The sequence below is a fragment of the Rana temporaria genome, chromosome 1 (assembly GCF_905171775.1).
Source record: "Rana temporaria chromosome 1, aRanTem1.1, whole genome shotgun sequence".
Taxonomy (NCBI): domain Eukaryota; kingdom Metazoa; phylum Chordata; class Amphibia; order Anura; family Ranidae; genus Rana; species Rana temporaria.
In genome coordinates this window covers 61,985,959-62,012,795 of record NC_053489.1, presented here as the reverse complement: position 1 = coordinate 62,012,795, position 26,837 = coordinate 61,985,959, and the positions used below count along the sequence as shown (strand labels likewise).

Below are 26,837 nucleotides of genomic sequence, written 5' to 3'. Positions count from 1 at the left end.
TTTACAGGTAAGTGTTCTGAGAATCAGGATTTAAACCTGTAGACCTGCGGCGGTGTAACGTAGAGCTCATACATTACGCTGCCCAGGAGCAGCGCGAATGTATGAGAATCTGGGCCAAAGGGCCCACATTATGGAAAAGGTAGCTCATGTATAGTGGCATGTGGTTGCCATCATCCCTTGTATCAATTGAACAACTGAATACCTCAATATGGGTGGGATTTTTAGGGCAACAAAATGTATGTGACAACTAAGGTCATAAAAAGTTATATTTATTACAATACATCATTATATCAAAAAATACAAAAATATCAAAAACAGGCATAAAAACTTTTCAAGATAATACTGTAAGCCACCGCATGCCCAAGGACTAGGCTAACCGTCCGTGGACATATCCCAGTGTGCATTGCTCCAAAGTACGCCGTTTCGACGTGAACGTAAATTACGTCAAGCCCGATTCGCGTACGACTTACGCAAACAACGTAAAAAGATAGGCCTGTTCCGACGTCCATACCTTGCATGGAATGCGCCACCTAGGGAGCAGCTTTATCTTTACGCCGATGTATCTCTAACGTAAACGGCGTAACTAATTGCGGCGGGCGCGCGTACGTTCGTGAATCGACGTATCTAGTCATTTGCATATTCTACGCCGAACTCAATGGAAGCGCCACCTAGCGGCCAGCGTAAATATGCACCCTAAGATACGACGGCGTAGGAGACTTACTCCGCTCGTATCTTAGCCTAATTTAAGCGTATCTGGTTTCCAGAATACGCTTAAATTTGCGACGGCGTAGATTCAGAGTTACGACGGCGTAAACCTATCTGAATCCACGTATATATTGCCGAAAGTATTTGGCCAACCCACCGAATAATTTGCTGCACATCGTAGGAGCCTTTTTTCCATGGGCGATACCTTTTCTCAGCCAGAATTTAATGCTATGCAAACAGAGGAGGGACACTGTATTTGTCATATTGTGCCTTGCTGTTGCGCCGTAGGTTTACAGTGAGGCACAATCTGACATCTATGGCACAGGTGTCAAATACAAGGCCCGCGGGCCGAATCTGGCCCTCCAGGCCATTTCATGTGGCCCTCGCACCTCTCCTACAGCTGCAGGACAGCTCCAGTCCTCCTCCAGACCCCTACTTTCTGCTTTCAAGCAATGCATCCAGCTTCTTCCCAGCAGCAGCATAGGGAAAGGGGGGTGCACTGTGATGTAAGGGAGAGTGGGGGACTCAACTTATGATGGTGGGGTGGCTCTTGACATCTAATGTAAGGGGAGGGAATGGGCTGGACATCTAATCTTACAGATACAACCAGCCCCTTTGAGGACAATCATACTGCTGATGCGGCCCACAATGAAATTGAGTTTGACACCCCTGGTCTACGGTGTCCCTCTGCTCTTTGGATAGCTTTCAATTGTGCCTGTGAAATGGTGTCGCCCATCAAAAAAACCCTCCTACGATATGCACTATGGTGACGTCACTCCAGCTGATTGGCAACTTATCTGGAGTGCCCTTCCGTTGTACGCATGCGTGGGCACTTTCCGACAGAGGGCACATATCGATAGAACACCGGCATTGCAAGTAAGGAAAACCAGCAGTGAAGCCTTCAGGCTTCACAACCAGTTTCCTACTGCCCATGCGCGAGTCACGCTGCACTTTCTGAATGGTCCTTTTGTCTTCTGGGACTCACAGAGGTCCCAGAATGCAGCGAGGGGTAGGAGGAGGGTCGGATGCAATAGCGGTAGTGATGAAAAAAAAATGCAGAAAAGATACCAAAAAGCAAAACAAAAATATCCAAATTGTTTGAGGCAGAGTTGTCTTTTTGCCTGGAACTCCGCTTTAAAAATGAAAGCTGCAATTTTTTCCTCTTTTTTAAGTTATGCTATGTGACTGGGAGATATAACAAATACTGTACTGTATAAAGAAGGTGTTATTCTAATCTGGATGCAAAAAGTTGAAATACACATTAAGGTTGAGATAGTTTCTTAATCATGTCCTATAACATTTCTCCCCCTGCTTCGTCACACTGTCATTTGTCAATAAAGAACTCATTGTTATAGTTTGACGTGCCCACTCCAACACACTCGGCAACTGAACTTATTACTGCTTACTGAATGCTGGACAGATGGTTGCTGAAGTTAACTCCTTCATTGCTTAGGATACACATTTGGGTATAACCAATTCATCTGCTGCATGTTTTCTCAAACACACATGCGTGTGTGTATATGTACAGTATATATACTGACAATGTCAGTAGAGCAATGGATGGTGTCAGTAAGGCAGTGGCTGGTGTCAGTTTGTATTTTATTTTTTTAGAATTTTTTACAATTTTATGTCTTTTATTATTTTATTTTTATTTTTTTTGCAATTTTTTAGGAGCCCTGTTATTGGGCTTTGGTGAATATATGAGGGATCTAAACAGGGGGAATGTATGCCATGCCGGGTGACTAAGCACAACTTGTGCTCACACCTATGGTCACACATTTATTGAGCCAAGATTTCCTCTTCTTTTATTAAACTGTATAAAAATTCATTATATCATTGTTTTTTTATTACCGTATTTTCCGGCGTATAAGCCAACTTTCTGGATGCAAAAACATGCATCCAAAGTCGGGGGTCGTCTTATACGCCGGGGACGGTCTCCGTGCTGCCAGCGTCAATGATTTAAAAGACGCTCCTTCTTCTCAGAGTGTTCTGTGATAGGCGGAACACAAATCTTCCCAGCAGCGCCTCTGTTCTGTGTTCCTCCTATCACAGATGCCTTCTCATCCTCGGACGAGATGAGAAGACATCCGTGATAGGCGGCACACAGAACAGAGGCGCTGCTGGGAAGATTTGTGTTCCGCCTAACACAGGACAGTCTGAGGAGAAGGCGCGGCTTTCAAATCATTGACGCTCGCGCTCGCAGCACGGAGACTGTCACCGCCTGCAAAAAAGTGAGTGTTTGCAGTGATTGCACTGGGGGGCAAGTTCAGGCACAGTGGGGGAAAGTGATGGCACAGAGAGGGGCAAGTGATGGCACAGTGAGGGGCAAGTGATGGTACAGTGAGGGGCAAGTGATGGCACAGTGAGAGGCAAGTGATGGCACAGTGAGGGGCAAGTTATGGCACAGTGAGGGGCAAGTGATGGTACAGTGAGGGGCAAGTGATGGCACAGTGAGGGGCAAGTGATGGCACAGTGAGGGGCAAGTGATGGCACAGTGAGGGGCAAGTGATGGCACAGAGAGGGGGCAAGTGATGGTACAGTGAGGGGCAAGTGATGGTACAGTGAGGGGCAAGTGATGGCACAGTGAGGGGCAAGTGATGGCACAGTGAGGGGCAAGTGATGGGACAGTGAGGGGCAAGTGATGGCACAGTGAGGGGCAAGTGATGGCACAGTGGGGGCAAGTGATGGCACAGTGGGGGCATGTAATGTAATGGCGGAGTGAGGAATGTAATGTAATGGCACAGTGAGATTTGAAAAAGCCTGTTTCTGTCAGCGGTTCTGGCTCCCCCTCAGCTTCCAGAAAGACTAGTAAGAAGGGGGTAGTCTTATACAGTGAGTATATCCCAAAACCAAAAATGTTCCTGGAAAATTAGGGGGTCGTCTTATACGCCCAGTCGTCTTATACGCCGGAAAATATGGTAAGTGATTCTAGAAAAGTTGATTTCCAAATCTACTGTATGGAACAATTTTTGGAAATTAATCATTCTTCCTCATTGTTGTGTTACACTATGTGATTTATTATTGCTCTGTGTTTTTAAAGGGGTGTTCCAGTCATTTTTTATGTTTATTAAAAGTCAGCATTTACAAAAAGTGTAGCTGCTGGCTTTTAATAAACATACACTCACCTGCTCCACGTTCCAGTGATGCGCCGGCCGGGGCTCCGCTCCTCTCCCCACCTCTCCGGCAGGCGTCTTCATTCCAAGTGTGGGCACCCGGCCGTGACAGCTTTCGGCTTTATGGCCGGGCACCCACTGCGCATGCGCAAGCATCACTGCGCATGCACGAGCGGCGCTGCTCCATCCAATTGGACAGGCGATCGCCTGGGACCTGTCACGTGTCCCAAGCGATCGCCTACAGGAAGGGGCTGCAGAAAGGCGATTAGACTATTTGCCTTAGCAGCCCCTCGGCGGAAGGAGGAAGTGGGACAGGAAGTCCCCCCACCCCCAAAAAAAAATTACATGCCAAATGTGGCATGTAAGGGGGCGAGGAGTGGATTAAGCGGAAGTTCCACTTTTGGGTGGAACTCCACTTTAAGCTCTACTCCCTTCTGTCTAGCTGAACTCTCTCACCGTAGTTCCTTATATTCCCCTCCACTTCCTGTCTCTCTCTCTCATTAGCTCAGTATACTTTCCATGCTAAACATCTTTCCACGTGGCTTACAACTGCAATGTTTTTCTACCTACGAATATCCATCATTAAACGGAACATTCAAAAGGATTCATCGTCTGTCTCTCTAAAAGTGAGTTATTCATTGAGTTAAGCTGTCTGAATTGATGCAAGTGTAGCGCCTGGTTACTTCAAGGTACCGGTGCTAGCTCAAATTTAGAGGGGGATCAGAGATGTAGTTGGCTCTGATCAAATTAATCTGTTCAAATTGGGTCTCTGCCTCAGCTTGACTGTGCTGTGGGCTTATTCTGTTGTTCCTGGGGCGCTGTTCCCACCCCAGGATGATGGGTGGCAGCAGTGGATTCGAGGTTTGGGTGCTTTTTCCTAGCAGCCAATCAGGAGGATTTTCGCAGTGCATGCTGGGAGGGGTATTTATTGGACAGACACCATTGGTCTGGGTTCTTCTTCGAGTGCGGCACCCACCTTCAGGGTGACTGCATCACGGCGCCCCGGTGAAATGGCCTTCCGGGCCGGGGTGCCCGTGCCACGTGGTGTTCCTGGGACAACATTGGTCCTGAGCATTTGAGCTGTGGCTGGGCCCCAGTAATCGACTGGGTCCCTAACATTGAGAAGATCCCAAGCATTGTTCCCTTGAGGAAGCTGTTCGGTGGGGAGTCCATCTGAGGAGAGCCAAGAGAGGCTAGCGATCCAATAGGGTCTCGACAATCCACCGGGGATCAAGGTAACCAGTTACTGAGAGGATGGACGTTAGTCACCTATCAGTTGGGAACCTGTAAACTATTGGAAGGAGATCCAGGCTAATTCTATTAAGGAGAACCCCCTTTCGTTATTTCAATTCTAAGGAGGGTCTGTGGCAGAGACTTTTTCCTTCAAGTCCTGAGTGATACTCTGGCTGCCAGGTCAGTGAGAGAGGCCTGTCTGGGTACACTAAGTCCACTCAGGCAGGAGTGGCGCAAGAAGTGTTACACGTGGGAGCAGGACTGTTTCCCTATTATTACGCCTGAATCTGCTGTTCTCCTTCTGCTTTCAACTCTACCTTTCACCACAAGTTATACTGTTTTTACCCGGCTGAGTAATAAAGAGCACAGAAAAGACAGCTGTCGTGGACATTCCGTTACTGCTACATTCACCATACACCCTTAGACGGCGGAGGAGCCATGAGGTAACACGCCACCCAAAACAAACCAGCAGCTCCTTCGGGGGTAGTGCTACACAAGGGATAAATAGAACACCAGGTCGTGTAAGCCCTACATGAAGCTGGAGATAACGTTTATGGCCTTGTAGTTGAGTCAGAACACTGAGGCCTCGTACACACGACCGAGTTTCTCGGCAAAAACCAGCAAGAAACTTGCTGGGAGATATTTTTTTGATGAGGAAACCGGTCGTGTGTACATTTTCGTCTAGGAAACTGTCGAGAAACTCAACGAGCCAAAAAGAGAGCAAGTTCTCTATTTCCTTGACAGGAATGGAGAAATTTGGCTCGCCGAGTTTCTCGACGGCTTCACAAGGAACTCGACAAGCAAAACGATGTGTTTTGCCCGTCGAGTTTCTCGGTCGTGTGTACGAGGCTTCATGTACCTTTTGTGGTAAAAGGTACATGAGGAAGAATGATTAATTTCCTAATCATCCTGCGTGGCACAGATTTCCCCTGTTTAGATCCCCATTATTTCACCAAATTTCGCTAATGGGGCTCCTAAAAAAAATTGCAAAAACAAAAGAGAAGAAAATAATAAAAGATATAGAATTGTAAAAAATAAAATTTTGTGGTTTCTAACTGACAGTAACACGCTTAAAGCGGTAGTTCACCCTCTCGTACTTGATGTTACCATCGAGACAGGCATTGTAGCGCGAGCTACAGTATGCCTGTCCCGATTTTTTTAACCCCGTACTCACCTCGTAGTCGTCCATCGTAGATTTCGGCTCCTGCGGGGAATGGGCGTGCCTATGGAGAGGGAGGATGATTGACGGCCGGCCCTGGCACGTCACTCTCCCCGAAGACAGCCGGAGTAGGTCTCGGCTCTTCACGGCGCGTGCGCACAGGCTATGCGCACGCGTCGTGAAGACCAAGCCTATTTCGGCTATTTCCGGAGAAGCGTGACGCGCCAGAGCCGGCCGTCAATCATCCTCCGTCTCCAGAGGCACGCCCATTCCCCGGTATCTTCGATGGACGACTACAAGGTGAGTATGGGGGGAAAAAATTCGGGACAGGCATACTGTAGCTCGCGCTACAATGCCTGATTTAAAGGTAAAAGAAAAATTTTTTTTTTTTTTACCGTCGATAGGGTGAACCCCCGCTTTAAGCCTCGTACACACGATCGTATTTCCATCGGACAAATCCGTGGAATTTTGTGCGAAGGGCGTTTGACCGTGAACTTGTTCTGCATACAGACAGCAGAACTTTGTTAGCCAACGTACATAAAACTACATTGTTTTTCAGCTCTTTAGCGCCACCCTTTGGGCAACTTCTGCTAATGTTGTTTGATGGTTAGCATTGGTTCGGAGCATGCGTGTTTGTACTTTGGATTTTATTCTGACGGACTTGTGTACAGACGATCGGATAATCCGACGAAACACATTTGTTGTCTAAAAAATTTGAGAGGCGCTATAAAACATTTGTTGTCGGAATTTCCGACAACAATTGTCCGACAGAGCATACAAACGGTCGGATTATCCGACAAAACCCTGTCATCACACATTTGTTGTCGGAAAATCCGACAAGCTTTAGGCTCCATGCCCACTAGCGTAATTTTAAGCTCCTAGAAGCGGTTATTAACTTTTTTTTTCTGCTCCTAGAATCTAAATAGCGTTATCCTATGTGTCCATGAACACTACTTTAGGCTATTAGCATTTTTTGAGCTTCAGCATCTAGGAGTAGAAAAAAAATAGTTATTGTAGAGTATTTTGCTGAGATTTTCCATCAGAAACATTCCTAAGCGCTGCTAATAGGGTTTTTTGACCTTTTTTCCCCCCTTTTTAAAAAAAAAAAAAAAAGAACTGCAAAAATGCTAATAAAATTCTAACGCTCTTAAACGCTTTTAAACACTCCTAAATGCTCCTAAATGCTCCTAACACGCTACCACAAATATCTATTAACAACGTTTATTATCCAGCATTTTTCCATCTGCTAGTATTCACGGAGCCCTACAGATATTTATTAAAGTAAATCTAAAGTCAAATTTTTTTTTTAATTTTGTATAAAGTAGGATAAATCTCTTGAAAGATGTTTTTGCCATCTTGCCATTTAGAATTCCTGTTCTGTAGACACAACAGAAGGTAAGAGGAAATCTCTTCAACGTGAAGGGAAATCCCTATTAGATCGTTTGCTCTACAACAAATATTTCCAATGCAAGATTTCCCTTTATTCATGTTCTGATGACGGAAAAAAAAACACAAGTCCCAAACACAATAGTCACCAGGACAGATAAGACATTTAGCTAGATTCAGGATGGCAAGCGCATAGTTGCGGCGGCGTAGCGTATGGCATTTACACTACGCCGCCGTAATTTAGCGAGGCAAGTACACGATTCACAAAGTACTTGCCTGCTAAGTTACGGCGGCGTAGCGTAAATCGGGCGGGCGTAAGGGCGGCTAATTCAAATTCGGCTGAGGGGGCGTGTTTTATGTTAATGGGGCTTGACCTGACGTGATTGACGTATTTTACGAACGGCGCATGCGCCGTCCGCCTACATATCCCAGTGTGCATTGTGGCTAAGTACGCCGCACGGTCCTATTGATTTCGACGTGGACGTAAATGACGTAAAACCCTATTCACGGACGACTTACGCAAACGACGTAAAATTTTCAAATTTCGACGCGGGAACGGCGGCCATACTTAACATTACTATTCCAGCTATTTGATGGAATAACTTTAGGCCTGCTAATGCGTTACGTAAACAGCGTATCTGTACTGCGTCGGCCGGGCGTACGTTCATGAATAGGCGTATCTAGTGATTTACATATTCTACGCCGACCGCAATGGAAGCACCACCTAGCGGTCAGCCTAAAAATTACACTTTAGGATACGAGGGTGTAAGACACTTACGCCGCTCGTATCTGAGCCTAATTTAAGCGTATCTGGTTACCAGAATACGCCTAAATTAGCGCGGACGCAAATTCTGACTTAGGCTGGCGTATCTACTGATACGCCAGCCTAATGCCGCTTACAGACGGTCGTTTTTTGTGATGAAAAATAACGACGTTTTTGAAAACGTCATTTAAAATGACCGTGTGTGGGGAAAACGTCGTTTTGTGTCTTCTGAAAAACGACAAAAAAAAAATTCGAACATGCTCGAATTTTTTGTGTCGTTTTTCAAAACGTTGTTTTTTGTGTCAATTAAAATGATAGTGTGTGGGCAAAACGACGTTTTTAAACCCGCGCATGCTCAGAAGCAAGTTATGAAGCTAGTTTCAGTGGAAAAAAGTGCTGAACGTAACTGCGCTTTGCTAGAGCATTTTGAAAAAATGATGGTGTGTAGGCAACGTCATTTTATTTCATGATTTAAAACGTCGGGTTTTTTTCATCACAAAAAACGACCGTCTGTACGAGGCATAAGTCTCTCTGAATCTAGCTAATTGAGAGTAATAAAAACTTGAAAAAAAAAGTTTTTTTTTGCTAATCTGCAGACAAAGCACAAGTCCTATTTAAAGTGGATGTAAAGGCTGAAGGATTTTTACCATCATGCATTCTCTGCATTAAAGTGGTTGTAAACACACAAAAAAAGACAAAGGTAATGAGCTAGTATGGATAGCATACCAGCTCATTATGAAATACTTACCTTAGATCAAAGCCCCCGCAGCGGTCCCAGCACACTGTTTTGCCACGCGACATGACCCCTGGAGTTACTTCCGGGTATCGCGGGTTCTGGCGCAGTGATTGGCAGGAGCCGAGATGATGTCACTCCTGCGTATGTGCGTGGGAGCTGCCGGTAACAGCACGTCAGCTGAAGCCACGGCACATACGAGACATTGCTTCAGTGCACATGTGCCGATGACATTGATACATGCTAATACATGGGATATCTCCTAAATGTGTAGGTTTAGGCAGGGGTCAAGTCCTGGGGAAAAAAGTGTGGGAACTCCCACCCAAGATCCACTCCCCCACCAAAAAAAAAAAATTGATACGCTCATATGCATAATTACTAAACCGCATGTTTGTTTTGTTTTTTGATCCACTGTACCTTAGTAATCCTTTATGTTACTGGCCGCTTCCTGTATATGGATTCATCAGGTAGTGTGCGGGTATTCCGTCACTTCCTCGATGCCGCAATGTCTCCTGGGAGCTTTTTTCATTGTTCCCAGGAGACATTGCGGCATTGAGGAAGTGACGGAATACCCGCACACTACCCGATGAATACATATACAGGAAGCGGCCAGTAACATAAAGGATTACTAAGGTTCGCCTGCCCCTGACAGTGACTCGAGCTGGGCATCGCCGCTTAGTGAAGGATTGGCTCGGGCGGCTCGGCTGCTCTAGTCCTGCAAAGGGAACTGAGTTCCTGCTGTAAAAAAAAGTGCAGGAACTCCGTTCCCGCAGGACTTGAGCCCTGGGTTTAGGAGATATCCATGGTACCTACAGGTAAACCTTATTATAGGCTTACCTGTAGTAAAACGTGGTTGTAAAGGGTTTACAACCACTTTTAGATGCAGCACCCTACCCACCAATACTTACCTGAGCCCGTTCTCGATCCATCGCTGTGCCCGAGAGCCCCCCCATTTTTTTCTGGAATTTTTCTATTACCGGCATTGGTTTGTTTACATTTCAGCTGTCAGTGGGGAAGCCGGCTAACAGCTGATGACTCATCGGTTGTTAAGGACACGGCGGCTGGCTTCTTGACCACTTCACCCCCGGAAGAATTGGCTGCCCAATGACTGGGCCATTTTTTGCGCAGTCGTGCGATGTTGCACCCAAACAAAATTTATGTATTTTTTTTGCCACAAATAGAGCTTTATTTTGGTGGTATTTGATCACCTCTGCGGTTTTTATTTTTTGCGCTATAAACAAAAAAAGAGCGACAATTTTGAATAAAAAAAAACAATACTTTTGCTATAATAAATATCCCCCAGTTTAGGCCGATACGTATTCTTCTACCTATGTTTGCTCTGACTGGGAAACACAGAGGGTGTTGATCTGTGAGAGCAAGGAGATCGGGCCATGGTTCTGGGAGTCATCATCTCTAAGTACTATATACTAACGCTTGTTTGACGGCTTCGCTGCACCTTGCTGATTGGATACTCGGTCCCATGCCCGTTACATCTTTCATATACATTTTCAGCTTTATTGACCCTTTGGGCGTAGGCTCATTAGGGTTCAATCGATCTGGTAAGCCTCTTTCACGTTGGTGGTGGGCATCTCACAATTGTACATCACGTCCAATAGGAATCATTGTTGATCTGGAATACTCACCCAGTCCTATTCATCCATCAAGTTTCCACTAATCAATATAATATTTGGACTTTTTATTTACTGAATATAGTTTTAAACACTTGTCACTTGGTGTTTCCACACAGACAATTAGTGTCTTTTTATTCTTATATTATTTAGCGCTACAATTTTTATACCTATGTTTGGTAAAAAAACAAAAAAAACGCAAAAGACGTATATTGATTGGTTTGTGCAAAAGTTATAGCATCTACAAAATAGGGGATAGTTTTATGGCATTTTTTTATCATTATTATTTTTTTTTACTAGTTATGGCAGCGATCTGCGATTTTTATCATGACAGCCATTTTGCCGGTGACAGATCGGACACTTTTGATGCTATTTTAGGACCATTGTCATTTATACAGCGATCAGTGCTATAAAAATGCACTGATTACTGTGTAAATGACACTGGCAGTAACAATAAGCACAGTAGTAAAAGCATATCAGAACTGGTGAAGAGCAGGCTAGAGCGCACTACATGTTGTTTGAAGTGGTAAATAGGAACATTTGTGAAGAGTGATAAATATTAATTGACTTGAGACTCCAGAACAATTTTTTTTTGCAATTGTTGTTTTTTGTGCCAACATTTTAAAGAAACAGGGCCAGATTCATAAAGACTTACGACGGGCGTATCAGTAGATACGCCGTCGTAAGTCCGAATCCGCGCCGTCGCAACTTTAAGTGTATGCTCAAACTGAGATACGCTTAAATGTTGCTAAGATACGACCGGCGTAAGTCTCCTACGCCTTCGTATCTTAACTGCATATTTACGCTGGCCGCTAGGGGCGTGTATGTTGATTTACGCCGAGAATATGTAAATGACGTAGATACGCCTATTCACGAACGTACGCTCGCCCGTTGCATGTAAGATACGCCGTTTACGTAAGGGGTTTTCAGGGGTGAAGATAAACCACCAAAAAGATGGCGCAGCCAATGTTAAGTATGGACGTCGGAACCGCATCAAATTTTTCAAATTTTACGTTGTTTGCGTAACTCGTCCGTGAATGGGGCTGGACGTAATTTACGTTCACGTCAAAACCAATAAGTCCTTGCGGCGTACTTTGGAGCAATGCACACTGGGATACGTCCACGGACGGCGCATGCGCCGTTCGTTAAAAACGTCAAATACGTGGGGTCACTAGTATTTTGCATAGAACACGCCCCCAACCAGCCTATTTTGAATTAGGCGGGCTTACGCCGGCCCAGTTACACTGCGCCGCCGCAAGTTACAGTGCAACTTCTTTATGAATACATGACCTGCTGCTCTAACTTACGGCGGCGTAGTGTATCTGAGATCTGCTACGCCCGCCGAAATCTATCTGAATCTAGCCCACAGTGTATAAACTATGTACATTTTCCCCATCTTTATTAGGAATACTGAGCTAATACCAGGCTAGTACACGCTGCAGGGTGAGATTTGGTAAAGGGCACTGTGCCCATTGCTCAGAGCAATAGAATTCATGTATTGTAATTAACAGATTTGCGTGGAGAAGAACAGCTGCACTTGTGGCCATTGCATTTACAGCTGTAGAATAGCTGACACTAGAAAAATACCAACTTCCTTAGCAGATAAATGCACAATATGTAACTAGCAAATCCTTCATTTAAGAGTGACCTTAAAGTGTTACTAAACCCACAACAGTAAAATCTTCCTGTATATACAGTAAAGCATGCTTGTTATACTCACTGTGGATCCTAAGGGGTTAATTATCCACATTGTGTAAAAAGGCTGTTTGACCCTGTCTTCTCTGATCCTCCCCTTCTTTTACTGTCCCCAGTCCATCAGCTGATAGTACAATGCCTTGGGGGCACTCTGCACATGCTCAGTTTGATGTGTATTACTAGAGAATTGTATTTTCTTAGAAGGGGCATGTGATCAGCACTGGGCCAATCAGCACTGTCCAGACAGAGGGTCAGGGGGCATGCAGCCTCATAGGAGAATTAAAACTCCTCCTACAAGCTTTAACCAGTGCTTGGCTGGACACTGATAGAAGTCACAAGACTTCTATATACTGCTGATGAGAAAAAGTATTTACTAGTTTGTATTTACTAAAATAATTGTATTTCCATGTTCTGTGTACTGTGGGAGACCAGATATAGTGAATGCAGGCTCCTGGGTTTAGTAACACTTTAATAGATAGTCATTACTAGGAGAAAAAGCCGATTTATGAAGCTCATCCCACTATTAATTAGGTGCACTTGGCTTCTCGGCTGGGTAGCCCCCTTTATTTTCTACCATTGTCATAACAAATGACCACTAAAGATACCCTGTCACCAACTTAGAAAAAAACAAGCACAGATTTTTTTTCTTTTTACAAGGTTTACTTAATTTTATTCACTTATCGTGTGTCTGAATCTGCTAGAAAGTTTGACTACTCTAGGAGAGTCTATTCCCTAGTGTACCCCCTCTTTCCTTTCACATTATAGCCCTCTTCTGGGAGTGTCAAATCATTGTCTGCACTATCCCAACTCTTCCACCGCTCACCTCATCCTCTAATGGCTTGTACACACGATCGGTTTTCCCGGAGGTAAAAAGTTTGCCGGGAAAACCGAGGGGAAAGCCAAGAACCGGCTCGGCAGCTTTCTCCCCCAAACACGGCCGGGTTTCCTGGCAGGAAAACTGCCATGAGAGCTTTGGCCGGGAAACCCAGCCATGTGTATGCTTCACCGCAGTCTTTTCCTATAGGAAAACTGCTGGGAAAAAGACCACCGGGAATCGCGGCAGGAAAAAAAGAGAACATGTTCTAATTTTTCCCGCCGGGGTTCACGGCAGTTTTCCTGTCGGGAAAACTGGTCGTGTGTACGAGGCATCACACAACCTTTTATGTATCTGTTGGAGGAAGAGGGAAAGTGAATACGATAGATTAGTAGTTTCCAATCTTTTTCTTTCACTTGAGTACCCCTTGGCAGCTCCATAAACTGTGCCCCTCAATGGAGGTGGGGCACAACTTGGAGTAGGGGGTAGGGTTAGCAACTGCACAATTATCACACTACACCTAATGATGGTTTTGCAAAATTGTGCTAGCAGTTAAAGGGGCTTACAGTGAGAAAAAAATGCCAATGTGAGTGGGAGGAGAAAACTGGGAGGGGCTTTTTGGGGTGTACCATGTCCAGTGATGTGTCCAGTGTTATCTTTTTGGCCAGTTTGGGGTATGGCCTGTGCCAATGGATTCCCTGGAACTGGAGCTCCTCTGGAGTTTTGGGAACACTGTGCATTGGAGGGCTAGGCATCTGGGCCACGGAGGATGCAGATAGTGCAAGGGTACAGTCTAATGGCTAATCTGTATGTTGCAGGGAGGACCACAGCAGTGCTGTTAGGCTCTATGGAGAGAGAAGTGGAGGGGACACCACAGTGTGGAGTGGGTCTCACTGGATGGAGGCACATTATTGAATGGCAGCTGGTGCGATCCTGATTCAGCTCTAATACACTTTAAATATATTCCGTTCTGACACTCCCCTGGAATTCGCTGTAATTTATTAAATTTTTTTTAATAAAATACTTTTCCCAGCTGTGTGTTGTGTTTTTAATTTTTTTTTCACTTTTTTACAATGTACCCCGTTACCAATTTACATAGGGGGGCCGGGATCTGGGGCTTCCAGATTCCAATAAGTCCCCCACACGCAGACCCCCACAACCACCGGGCAAGGGTTGTGGGGATGAGGCCCTTGTACCTATCAACATAGGGACATGGCGCTTTGGACCCCAAAGCATCCTCCCCATGTTGAGGGCATGTGGCCTGGTATGGTTCAGGAGCGGGGGTGCTCTCTCGTCCCCCCTCTTTTCTTGTGGCCTACCTGGTTGTGTGCTCAGATAAGGGTCCGGTATGGATTTTGGGGGGGAACCCCCCAACCATTTTTTTTTCAATTTTGGTGCGGGGTTCCCCTTAAAATCCATACCAGACCTGAAGGGTCTGGTATGGATTTTAAGGGGGACCCTACACCATTTTTTAAAAGAAAAATTGGCACAGGGTTGCCCTTAATATCAATACCAGACCCAAAGGGCTTGGTATGAAATTTGGGGGGACCCCCACGCAATTTTTATTTTACATTTTGGTTCGGGTTTTTTTTCGATGACTTATCTGTATTGCAAAACCCGACAATTTATTACAGCCTCGAGCAGTTTAAATATTTTTTTTCCTTTAGAAATGTCATTTTGCTGCAGGGACTTTTCTAAACACAGGAAAAATGAACCACTTTACAGGCATAGTATAGACACCCCCCAGGTACAAAATTTAAAAGAATATTTCACTTTTATTGTTTCACTGTTACTGCAAGTACAAAAAGTATCAACTGTGTTTTTTGCAAGTGTACTCATATGGCTACAATCACCTTAAAGTGGTTGTAAAGGCAGAATTTTATTTACCTTACTACATTCTATGCAGTAAGGTAAAAAAAAACTTCTGCTTGCAGCCCCCCCCTAAATATATACCGGACCTCAATCTCGATCTAGCGATGTGCACGAGAGCCGAAGCTCTCTCAAGCCTCATTTGCTCAGATACACTCAATCAGGGCTTGTAACAAGGGACCCGGGCCAAGCCCCAATCTGTATGACTTATGGACTCACAGATCAGGGCTCAGGAGTGAGCACACACATGTGCCCCCATAGTAAGTGGCTTGCTATGGGGCACTCGGCTTGGAGATGGAGCCAGGAGCACTAGTGGGGGACCCAAAAAGAGGAGGATCAAAGCTGCTGTGTGCAAAACCACTGCACAGAACAGGTAAGGATAACATGTTTGTTATTTTATTAAAATAAAAAATTAACCCTTACAATCACTTGAAGCTCTCGTCAGTAGGAATCAGATGAAATTCAGGCCATTAATGAGGGTCTTTAAAGTGTATCAAGACCCTAAAACTTTTAAATAAACTTCTCATATTTTGTCTGTCAAATAAACAATTGAAAGTGTTACGCTATCTTATATCTGCTCAATAAGTGCAAAAATAATAATCCTGTAGTGATCTGACTAACCTGCCCTAAGCTCTCATAAAATGTTATTAGCCCTACCTGTTTCTTCTCTGTGAACTACAGAATACCAACCCCCTTATGAAACGAGGAGAGGGAATGTTCTGTAGTCCCTTGTCACACTGGTAGGCAGGTGAAAGCTGCAGTATATACTCCAACCTGAAGGTAGCACTGTGCCATTTCATCAGACTGGCAGGAGCCCATTGAGGACAAATTATTTAATGCTGTGGGCTCCAGGCAGCCATCTTGGGGAGGACATAAATCCTATGGAAAATACCAAGAGATTTAGGGCAACCATTTTGACTGAGATTTCCCTAAATAGTGGAATTCTGCATTATTTGGTGTGTTCCAAATGTGGGGTTAGGATAGAGACAAAACCCTTGCTGGTAAGGGAGAAAGTAGGAGTAGCATCATAGAGAAGTACAGTATCTCACAAAAGTGAGTACACCCCTCACATTTTTGTAAATATTATATTCTATCTTTTCATGTGACAACACTGAAGAAATGACACACTGCTACAATGTAAAGTAGTGAGTGTACAGCTTGTATAACAGTGTAAATTTGCTGTCCCCTCAAAATAATGCAACACACAGCCATTAATGTCTAAACCACTGGCAACAAAAGTGAGTACACCCCTAAGTGAAAATATACAAATTGGGCCCAATTAGCCATTTTCCCAAACCGATCGTGTGTAGGCCCCATAGGTTATTTAACCTTGGGTTAAAAAAATGAGAACTTGCTTTAAAATTTAACCGCTCAGAATGCTCATGCTCAGAATCAATTCGACGCATGCTTGGAAGCATTGAACTTCGTTTTTTTCAGCACGTCGTTAAGTTTTACGTCACTGCGTTCTGACACAATCTGTTTTTTAATTGAACTGTGTGTACGCACGACAGACCATCAGTCAGCTTCATAGGTTAACCTAGAATAACGGTCCTCTGGTTAACCTATCGTGTGTGCAGGGCCTAAGGATCAGAAATTTTTTTTTTTGCTCTACATAAAGATGGCCTAGGCCAGTGATGGCGAACCTTGGCACCCGAGATGTTTTGAAACTACATTTCCCATGAGCATCATGGGAAATGTAGTTCCAAAACATCTGGGGTGCCAAGGTTCGCCATCACTGGCCTAGGCTATACGAAGATTGCCAAGACTTTGAAACTGAGATGCAACATGGTGTCACCCTAGCACAGGAAGTGCAAACTGGCAGAATAGCCCAACAAAAATACAGGAGAAAAGAAGAACCCAAAACGAATGCAGACACTTCATATAAGGATTTGGTTCTAAAAAGACAGTGCTGTGCAAAAAAATGTGCACGCTATTCTAATCTCAGTGCAATAGGTCACATAAATGTGTAAATCCTATAGGTATATCGCAATCTATCCCAATAAACATATGCATAATGCATAATTCCAGAATGAATGTATGACATACAGTATATAAAAGTGCCATGTGCAAATGTACTTCTCATTTATTAGCTATAAACAGTATATAACAGGAATTTAAAAATAGATGTCCTACTGTCCCTGTAGCACGTCAATTGATGAAACGCGTAGGGTGGGCTTGGATGTGACCTCGTCACACATGCAGGATCTGTGCTCAAATACTTTATATCCCAACAAGATAGCATCTGTGCTCTAATGTTCTTTTTTAGTATTATTATTTTTAATTAGTGTTGTTTTGAAAACACTGTGGTGCAGTTCTGTAAATCCCCCAGAACTACATCTAAGGGCTCTTTCACACGGTTGGACCATATGTCTGCTTTTTCATCCATTTGTGTACGGATGAAAAAGGGACATACATTGGTCCCTATGAGATTGTGAGTGTCAGCAGATGAACATCCGCTGACACCCGATCTCACCCGGTTCCGCAATCCTCCGATTCTGCAGACGGAGGAAAAGCCTATTTTTCTTCTCCGTCTGCGGATCAGATCGGGTGAACACGGACAGACGGTCCGTGTTCATTCGATCCCCCCCATAGAGGAGAGCGGAGAAAAGACAGGGCGGTCCCTGCACATTGTTCGGAGACCACCCTGTCATCCGCCGGCTCAGCGGAGCAAGCGGAGGTTCACGGGGGCAGATCATCACAGATCCGCCCCGTGTGAAAGAGCCCATAGGACTGCAATATATTTTATTTTTGTTCTTGGCTTTAGCTACACTTTAACACATGAGCTGAGGAACACATGTGGGGCTAGATTCAGTAACACTTACGACGGGCGTATCAGTAGATACGCTGTCGTAAGTCTGAATCCGCGCCGTCGCAACTTTAAGCGTATGCTCAAACTGAGGTACGCTTAAATGTTGCTAAGATACGACCAGCGTAAGTGTCCTACGCAGTCGTATCTTAGGGTGCATATTTATGCTGGCCACTAGGTGGCGCTGCCGTCGATTTCAGCGTAGAATATGCAAATCAGATGGATACGCCGATTCAGAAACATACGTGCGCCCGGTGGATTTTTTTACGTCGTTTGTGTAAGGCTTTTTCCGGCGTAACGTTACTCCTGCTATATGAGGCATAGCCAATGTTAGGTCCCGCGTCGAATTTTGAAAATTTTACGTTGTTTGCGTAAGTCGTTCGCGAATAGGGCTTTGCGTAAATTACGTTCACGTCGAAAGCATTGACTATTTGCGACGTGATTAGGAGCATGCGCACTGGGATACGTTCACGGCCGGCGCATGCGCCGTTCATGAGAAACGTCATTTACGTGGGGTCATGTTTTATTTACATAAAACACACCCACCTCTTACTCCGGCAGATTTACGCTACGCCGCCGCAATTAATGGAGAAAGTGCTTTGTGAATATTGCCTCTCTAAATTGTGGCGGCGTAGCGTAAATAACATATTAGGCATGTGCAAAAGGGAAAAATTTGTTTTGTTTCGTTTTAATTCGTTATTTAATTAATTTCGTTAAGTTAGATTCGTTACATGTGTTAAATTCGTTTTCGGAATTCGTTCGTTTTCGACCGAATTTCGAAAAATCCGGTCGAATTCGAAAATATTTCGACCGTTTTCGTAATTCGTTCGTTTTTGACCGAATTTCGAAAAATCCGGTCGAATTCGAAAATATTTCGACCGGATTCTAAAACAAATAGTCTCTTTTCGAATAGAATTTGTTTTCGAATTCGATTCGAAATTTTATTTTTTTCAAATTCCGATCGAATTTCGTCCGTGGGTTTTCGATTCGGAATCGAAAATGTTTGTTCGGATTCGGTAAATTCATTAATATTGCAATTCAGGAATTCGTATGCATCCGAATGCCCGAATAATGAAAAATTTGTCCGAATTTCGATTCGGAACGAAACGAAATGCACATGCCTATAACATATGCTACGCCCGCACAAACTTACGTCCCCCTACCTGAATCTAGCCCGTGCTGTGTAAGTTTAGGACAATCAGAAATTGATAGGAATCCGAACAGGTTTATCTTTATAAAAGTGTTTACTGATTATAAATTATAAACAGAATATTTCATGTGATGCTTTTTTTGGAAGAAACAAACAAATTAGACAAGTTTCCAAAAAAATGAAAAATCGGAATAAGTTAAATGTTTGAACCTTTGTCCTCTGCCTCCATGAAGATGCAAGTTTTTTTAAACTCGGATTAAATAAATGACATGTTATATAAAGCTTACCCTTCCCTAAATAATACCTTCTAAAGACACATCTGGAAATCTGCAGTGAAACCTGTAATTTCTGTTTTATTTTGAAGCCTGTAAAGATCTTTCTTAGGCTGCCACAAAGTCCTTAGACTAGAGAGGAACAATATATGGCACTGTTGTATCCTGCCAAATATACCGTTCACTATATCTAACATAGCACCTATATCTACCCATACCTCTGAAGGGACAGGGTGTAATGATAGTATCTAAGTCTATATTTACAGCGCCGGTAGGAAGAGACGCATTATTTTTAATATTAAAAGTGAAATAATTATATAGAATTACAGTAAAGCAAAAGAACTGAGATGTAACAAGGACTGATCTAAAAAAAAAAATAGAAGCAACAGCAAAAAACAAAACAAAACTAGAGTAATTCCTGATCAACCAATCAGATTCCTTGCTTAATTTTGAAAAATAAACTTAAAGTAGAGTTCCACCCAAAAATGTAACTTCCACTTTAAGTGTAGGTGACTCCCTGACATGCCATATTTGACATGTATTTTTTTTGGGGGGGAGTAGCGGGTAAACTGTTTTTTAAGGGCACCCAGCTTCCACTTCCTCCCTGGCACCGTGGCGCCGGAAGGAAGATCACCTCTCCCCCTTCCTCCTGCAATCTTCTGGGACATGCCACGGGTCCCAGAAGATTACCCGGCCAATCACAGCGCGCATCGCGGCTTGCGCATGCGCAGTGTGACCCCCTCAATGTGCGCATGTCAAAGCTACCTGGCGCCTGTGTGTAGGAGGTGATATCCTGCTGGAATGTTGGACACACTTCCCCCGCTCTCATGCTCGTGCATGAAAGAAATAACTAAATATAAACTGCTGAATACCTTTTTTTATCAGCAGTTACAGCAGTCTTGTGACTTTTATCAGTGCCTCCTTAAAGCTTGTAGGAGGAGTTTTTATTCTCCCATGATTGTCCTATGAGAATGCAAGACCCCTGAACCTCTGTCTGGACAGTGCTGAATAGCCCTGCGCTGATCACAAGCACTCTCCTAAGAAAAAAAAACCTTTAGCAATACACACCAAGCTGAGCATGTGCAGCCTGGCTCCATAGACTCTGTGTTATTAGGAAATTATCAGGGGGCAGTGGAAGGAGGAGAGGATCAGAGAAGCCAGGATTAACCAGTTAACGTCCGGCTCACGCCGATATACGGTGATCAGTGTCGTGTCACACATAGCCCACCCCCCTCTCCAGTTAAAACACATCCCTAGGACACACTTAACCCATTCAGTGCCGCCTCCTGGGTAACCACTTCACTGCCAGTCACATTTACACAGTAATAAGTGCATATTTATAGCACTGATCCCTGTGTAAATGTGAATGGTCCCAAAATACGATATAAATCACTGATCGCCACCATTACTAGTAAAAAAAATAAAAATAAATTATCAATAAAAATGCTATAAAACGATCCCCTATTTTGTAGACGTTATAACTTTTGCGCAAACTAATCAATAAACGCTTATTGTGATTTTTATTTACCAAAAATATGTAGAAGAATACGTATCGGCCTAAATCGAGGAAAAAAATGTGTTTTTATATATTTTTGGGGGATATTTATTATAGCAAAAAGTTAAAAAATAAAAATTGCTTTTTTTTCAAAATTGACGCTCTTTTTTTTGTTTATAGCGCAAAAATATAAAAACACAGAGGTGATCAAATACCACCAAAACAAAGCTCTATTTGTGGGAAAAAAAGGGCATAAATTTTCTTTGGAAGCCACGTCACACGACCGCGCAATTGTCAGTTAACGCGACAAAGTGCCGAATCGCAAAAAGTGCCCTGGTCTTTGGCCAGCCAAATGGTCCAGAGCTGAAGTGGTTAAACAGCCTTTTTAAACAATGCAAAGGATTAACCTCTTATGTTTCACAGCGAGTATAACCAGCATGATTTACTGCATATACACAGTGGGGTAGATTCAGGAACAATTTCCGCCGGTGTAGACTGAGATGCGCGGCGTAAATGCCAATTTGCGCCGGCGTATCTCCGCGCCGTATTCAGCAAACAATATTACGCCGTAACGTAGATTTTTTTTTTTCGTTTGGACCTTTCCACGCCGGTGCGGCGTGGGCGCCCATTTACGCTGGTCTGAACTAGCGCGGCCCTGGTTTTTCTATTTTAAATATGCAAATGAGGGAGTTGGTCCGATTCAGCAAATTACGAATTGCCGGCGCAGGCTACTCCCGGTGCGTGTAACTCTGGTTTGCAGCGGAAAGTTACCCTTTATAAAGCAGGGGTAACTTTGCACCAGACTTGCTCAAGTCAGCTGGAGAGTGCCCGGATGGCCCGGATGGGAACCCCCTTAAAGGTCCGGAGGCCACCAGGGCCCCAGATGGCAACCCCCCTTTTTTTTATAAAAATAAATTACCAAATAAAGGGGGCTTTCCATCCGGGACCTCTGGGCCCTTTAATAATAATAATAATAATAATGATAATAATAATTATATATATATATTTTTGTCCGAAAGGCACTGGCCGTGAACTTGTTCTGCATACAGACGGCAGAACTTTTTCAGCCAACATTCACGAAACTACGTAGTTTTTCTGCTCTTTTGTCCGATGGAGCGTACAGACAGTTTGATTATACGACAAAACACGTCCATCGGAATATTCGATCCCAAAGGTGTTGAGGTCAGGACTCTGTGCAGGCCAGTCCAGTTCCTCCACCCCAAACTCACTCATTTATGTCTTTATGGTCCTTGCTTTGTGGACTGGTCCAAATCATTTGATGAAAGGGGGGATTATGGTGGGGGGTTGTTTTTCAGGGGTTGGGTTGGCCCCTTAGTTCCATTGAAGGGAACTCTTAAGGCGTCAGCATACCAAGACATTTTGGACAATTTCATGCTCCCAACTTTGTGGGAACAGTTTGGGGAGGGCCCCTTCCTGTTCCAACATGACTGCTCACCAGTGCACAAAGCAAGGTCCATAAAGACATGGATGAGCAAGTTTGGGGTGGAGGAACTTGACTGGCCTGCACAGAGTCCTTACCTCAACTCGATAGAACACCTTTGAAATTAATTAGAGCAGAGACTGCAAGCCAGGCCTTCTTGTCCATCAAAAAAATATAATTACAAATATATTAAAAAAAATATATATTTTTTTTTTAAAAAAAGGGGGGTTCCTATCTGGGCCCCTGGGGACCCCCGGGCCCCTTACAGGTGTACTGCCTGTACCCCCCTGATGGCGGCCCTGGTCATAAGTCTCCATTGCTGTTATGAGGGCTGACATCTCCTGGGTATTAAAGTTTTTTTTCCTCCTCTGCCTGTGGGGAACGGGAGTAGCCATCTCACAGCAAATGTACCTTCCCTGGGGGGGGGAATAAAACTGGATGTACATTTGCATCGGCTGGGCGTAAGTTGGGCCGGCGTATCTCTGTAAGTTGGGCCGGCATAGTTGTGAGCATGCTCAGAAGGGAACGAACGTACTGAGCATGCTCCGTTCAAGATACGCCGGGCGTAAATCACTGCTCCACGTTCAGAACATCATTTGCATAAGGTCACACCCACTTCCACTTACGCCGAGGAAATTAAGTTAGGCCGGTGCAAAGTTAGGCACAAGTGCTTTGTGAATACCCTACCTGCCTCTCCACGCTGGTCCGGCGTAGTGTAAAAAAGATGCACTACGCCGGTCCAAAGATGCGCCATTGTACATGAATCTGGCCCACTGATTTTACTCAGTTTAGTAACACTTTAATTATTTACATTTTTTCAGGTTTACAACCACTTTAATTGAAGCCTAATGCCGCGTACACAACCTCACTTTATGTGATGAAAAAAAACGACATTTTCTATGAAGTAAAAAACAAAGTTTTTGAAACTTCAATTTTCAAAGACGAAGTTGCCTACACACCATCGTTTTTCTCACAATGTTCTTGCAAAGTGAGGTTACGTTCTCACCACTTTTTCCATTGAAGCTCGCTTCATAACTAGCTTCTGGGCCTGCGCGGGTGTAAAAACGTCGTTTTGAAAGACGTTTTTTGCTACACACGGTCAATTTCTGTGAAGTAAAAAACGACGTTTTGAAAAACGACACATAAAATTGAAGCATGCTTCAATTTTTTTTGGTCGTTTTTTACAAGACATAAAACGACGTTTTCCCCCACACACGGTCATTTAAAGTGACGTTTTTAAAAACGTTGTTTTTTTTCATCACATAAAGTGATGGTGTGTACGCGGCAATAGTTAAGCCCTGTACACACGGGCCAGAATCTCTTCAGGAAAAAAACGTTGTTTTTCCTGACGAGATTCTTGGCAAGAATCTCTTGCCGCCCGATTGTACAGTCACTCCTTTCAAAAGAACCACGGTTCTTTTGAAAGGAAAGAACGCGGTGACCTCATCGCGTACGACAAGCATGCGCTCGTTACATTCGATGCCGTGGCCGCCATCTTGCTGCACCCTACCTATGCCTAGGAAGCTACTGCGACTGCGTCAAAGTCATTTCGAGCATGCGCGGGTTTCCACGGCGACAGGTAAGTAAACACACTCTCGGGTTTCTCGGGAGGAAAACACTGCCGAGAATCACAACAAGAAAATAGAGAGCAGGTTCTCTTTCTTGACGAGAAACCTGAAAGTCTCGTACACACGCTCGGTTTACTCGGCAAGAAAGCTCTGCCAGCAGTTTTCTTGCTGGTTCTTGCCGAGTAAACCGAGCGTGTGTACGGGGCTTCACACATTGATCCTTTTCCATTTTTCTGTTTGCTTCTTAAAGTGTAAGTAAACCCACCTATCATTTTCAGGCAAGGAAGCTGCCATCTTGGCCTATATTTAATCTTCAACTGCCATGATGCTGCACATGTGCTCAGTTATGACACCAGCCATTGGATGGTTTGACAGTTTGGTTGAGAGCCCAACCAATGTGACAGTTAGCAATCCCGGCATGCCGGAAATGTAACTGCTTTTTGAAACTGTTGGATCGATGGGTTTATTTCTGCTTTAAGCCTGGTACACGTGTTAATTTTGTTTTGTTCAGCTCGCTATCCTTAGAGGTCGCTGTGCTAACTATGCAATGTTATTATGGTGATCTCCCACACTGAGCTATTGTGTTCTGACAGGGGGACTGCGCTGATTGGATGCTGGATTTTCAGCATACAACACTCAGCATGCTGAAACCTGCTTCTGTCGGATGAAGGGCTATACACATGGGCCAAAAGTACGATGGTTCCTACAGAACCGATTGCTTTCGGACGATTATCAGCGCGCATTTGGGTCCTCCACATCACGGTATGATCTGCACACCTCCTATCTCTCATAGGCTGCAGATGCACTAGAACTCCTGGGGGCAATTGGGAACTCCTCGCTAGGTGACCAATTCCCAAGAATATAATGAACAAGGATAATACCTGGTTCGCAGGGCAGGATATTAGCTTTGCTGATAGAAGGAACTGTCACATTGTGAGATGTCTTGGGAAGAGGTGTTTAGAATAAAGACTGAGGAGTAAGTACATTGATGCACATTTTTATTCCATTTCTTTCCTAGAATTAGGCTTTAAATAGTGGATTAAAAAGTTGCTATTGCCCCTCCCATATAAAACTATCCAAAGTTATGCAATAAGCAAACAATGGAAAAAAAGCATATGATTAGGCAATGGACAGATTTAGAGGGCACTTGTTGGATTAGACAAGGAAACAAACATAGCAATGACACAATGCAGAGAACTGGCCTCTAAGCGCAGGTCACTGAAAAAGTAACTTTCCTAATTAGTTTTAGTTATATTTTTTATTTCATTTGTGTTCATTTGTGTTAATGGGAAGTATCATGTACCGTATATACTCGAGTATAAGCCGAGTTTTTCAGCACATTTTTTCATCTTTTTGCGCCTGATCTCCCGGACTTTGGGGACCCGGTACCAGCCGGTCATAGGTCCCCTGGACTCCAAACTTGGCACACATGTAGCCCCACTCTTCCTCTACAAGTTTGTTGTCTGGGGGACCTACGGCCGGGGAGCACCAATTTTTTAAAGCCGGCACCCCTTCCATAGACTCCCATGTTAAATAGTAATTTCTCTAGTGAATTTGAGGACCCGGTACTGACCCGTTGTAGGTTCCCTGGACCCGGAACTTGGCACACGTGTAGCCCCATTTCTCCTCTACAAGAGTGCAACGTTTGTTGTCTGGGGCATTGATTTTTCAAGGCCGGGAACCCCTTCCATAGACTCTCATGTTAAACGCCAGTCTAGTCATGGACTCAGTGAGGCATGGGCATAGTGAGGCATGGGCACAGTGAGGCATGGGCACAGTGAGGCATGGGCACAGTGAGGCATGCAGATGGACACCCTAGGCTTATACTCGAGTCAATATGTTTTCCCATTTTTTTGTGGTAAAATTAGGTGCCTCGGCTTATATTCAGGTCGGCTTATACTCAAGTATATACGGTATGTTAAACCACTAAAATCTCAAATAAGTTTTCACATGTTAATGGACACCTGTACCTTTGTATAATTATCCCCACCCCGAGTGCCTTCCACTAGGAAAAACTCTTACCTTTTCCACTTACCTCCTGCCTGCCTTAAAGTCATTGTAAAGGTTTGTATTTTTTTAAATAAAACAAAAAACAAACATGTCATACTAACCTGCTCTGTGCAGTTGGTTTTGCACAGAGCAGCCCCGAACCTCCTTTTCTGGGGTCCCCCGGCGGCGCTCCTGGCTCCTCCTCCTCCTCGAGTGCCCCCACGGAGAGCCACATTTCATGGGGGCACTTGTGCAGGCGCGCTCATGAGTCCTGCTGCTGCGTCCATTGACAGGCAGCAGGACTCGCCCCTGCCTTCTGTGTCACTGGATTTGATTGACAACAGCAGGAGCCAATGGTGCCTGCAGCTTTCAATTTATCCAATGAGGACCCGAGGCAGTGGCTGGAGCCGCTGTGCTCGCCCCTGTCAATGGAACGATCAGGTTCAGGTAAGAAAAAAGAGGGCTCTGGGGGGCAGCTACACCAAGAATGCATTAAGGTGAAAAACCTTGAGACTTTACAACTCCTTTAAGCCCTGTACACACAATCAGAATATCGTACAAAAAATATCGCTTTTGAAGTGATCGTACAATAATCTGCTTGTTAGTAAACAGCTGTTGTCCAAAATTTTGCAAAGGGATAAACACGAAATATTTCTCACACGATACCAGATCCTACAATTTTCATTTAATCAGTACAGTTTTCATCAGAAAATACAATACAAATACACTACAACACATTACATCACTTGTACGAGAATTTTCATGCTTTACTAACCTATTAGTTTTCGATATGGAGATTAGCATCCAAAAAAAAAACAACGAACGATCATTCGTCTGATAAACCCATTGAGCCAGATTCACAGAGAGCGGCGTATCTCTGTGCGGGCGTAGCGCATCTCATATGCGCTACGCCGACGTAACATAGAGAGGCAAGTACAGTATTCACAAAGCACTTGCTCCCTAAGTTACGGCGGCGTAGCGTAAATGGCCCGGCGTAAGCCCGCCTAATTCAAATTAG

General features: G+C 44.2%; 1 protein-coding gene across 1 annotated transcript in view; it reads right to left on the bottom strand.

Moving 5' to 3' along the window:
- The window catches only part of LOC120927729 (oncostatin-M-specific receptor subunit beta-like), a 113,050-nt gene that overhangs the window by 66,528 nt on the left and 19,685 nt on the right, over positions 1-26,837 (bottom strand). The window lies entirely within an intron of this gene.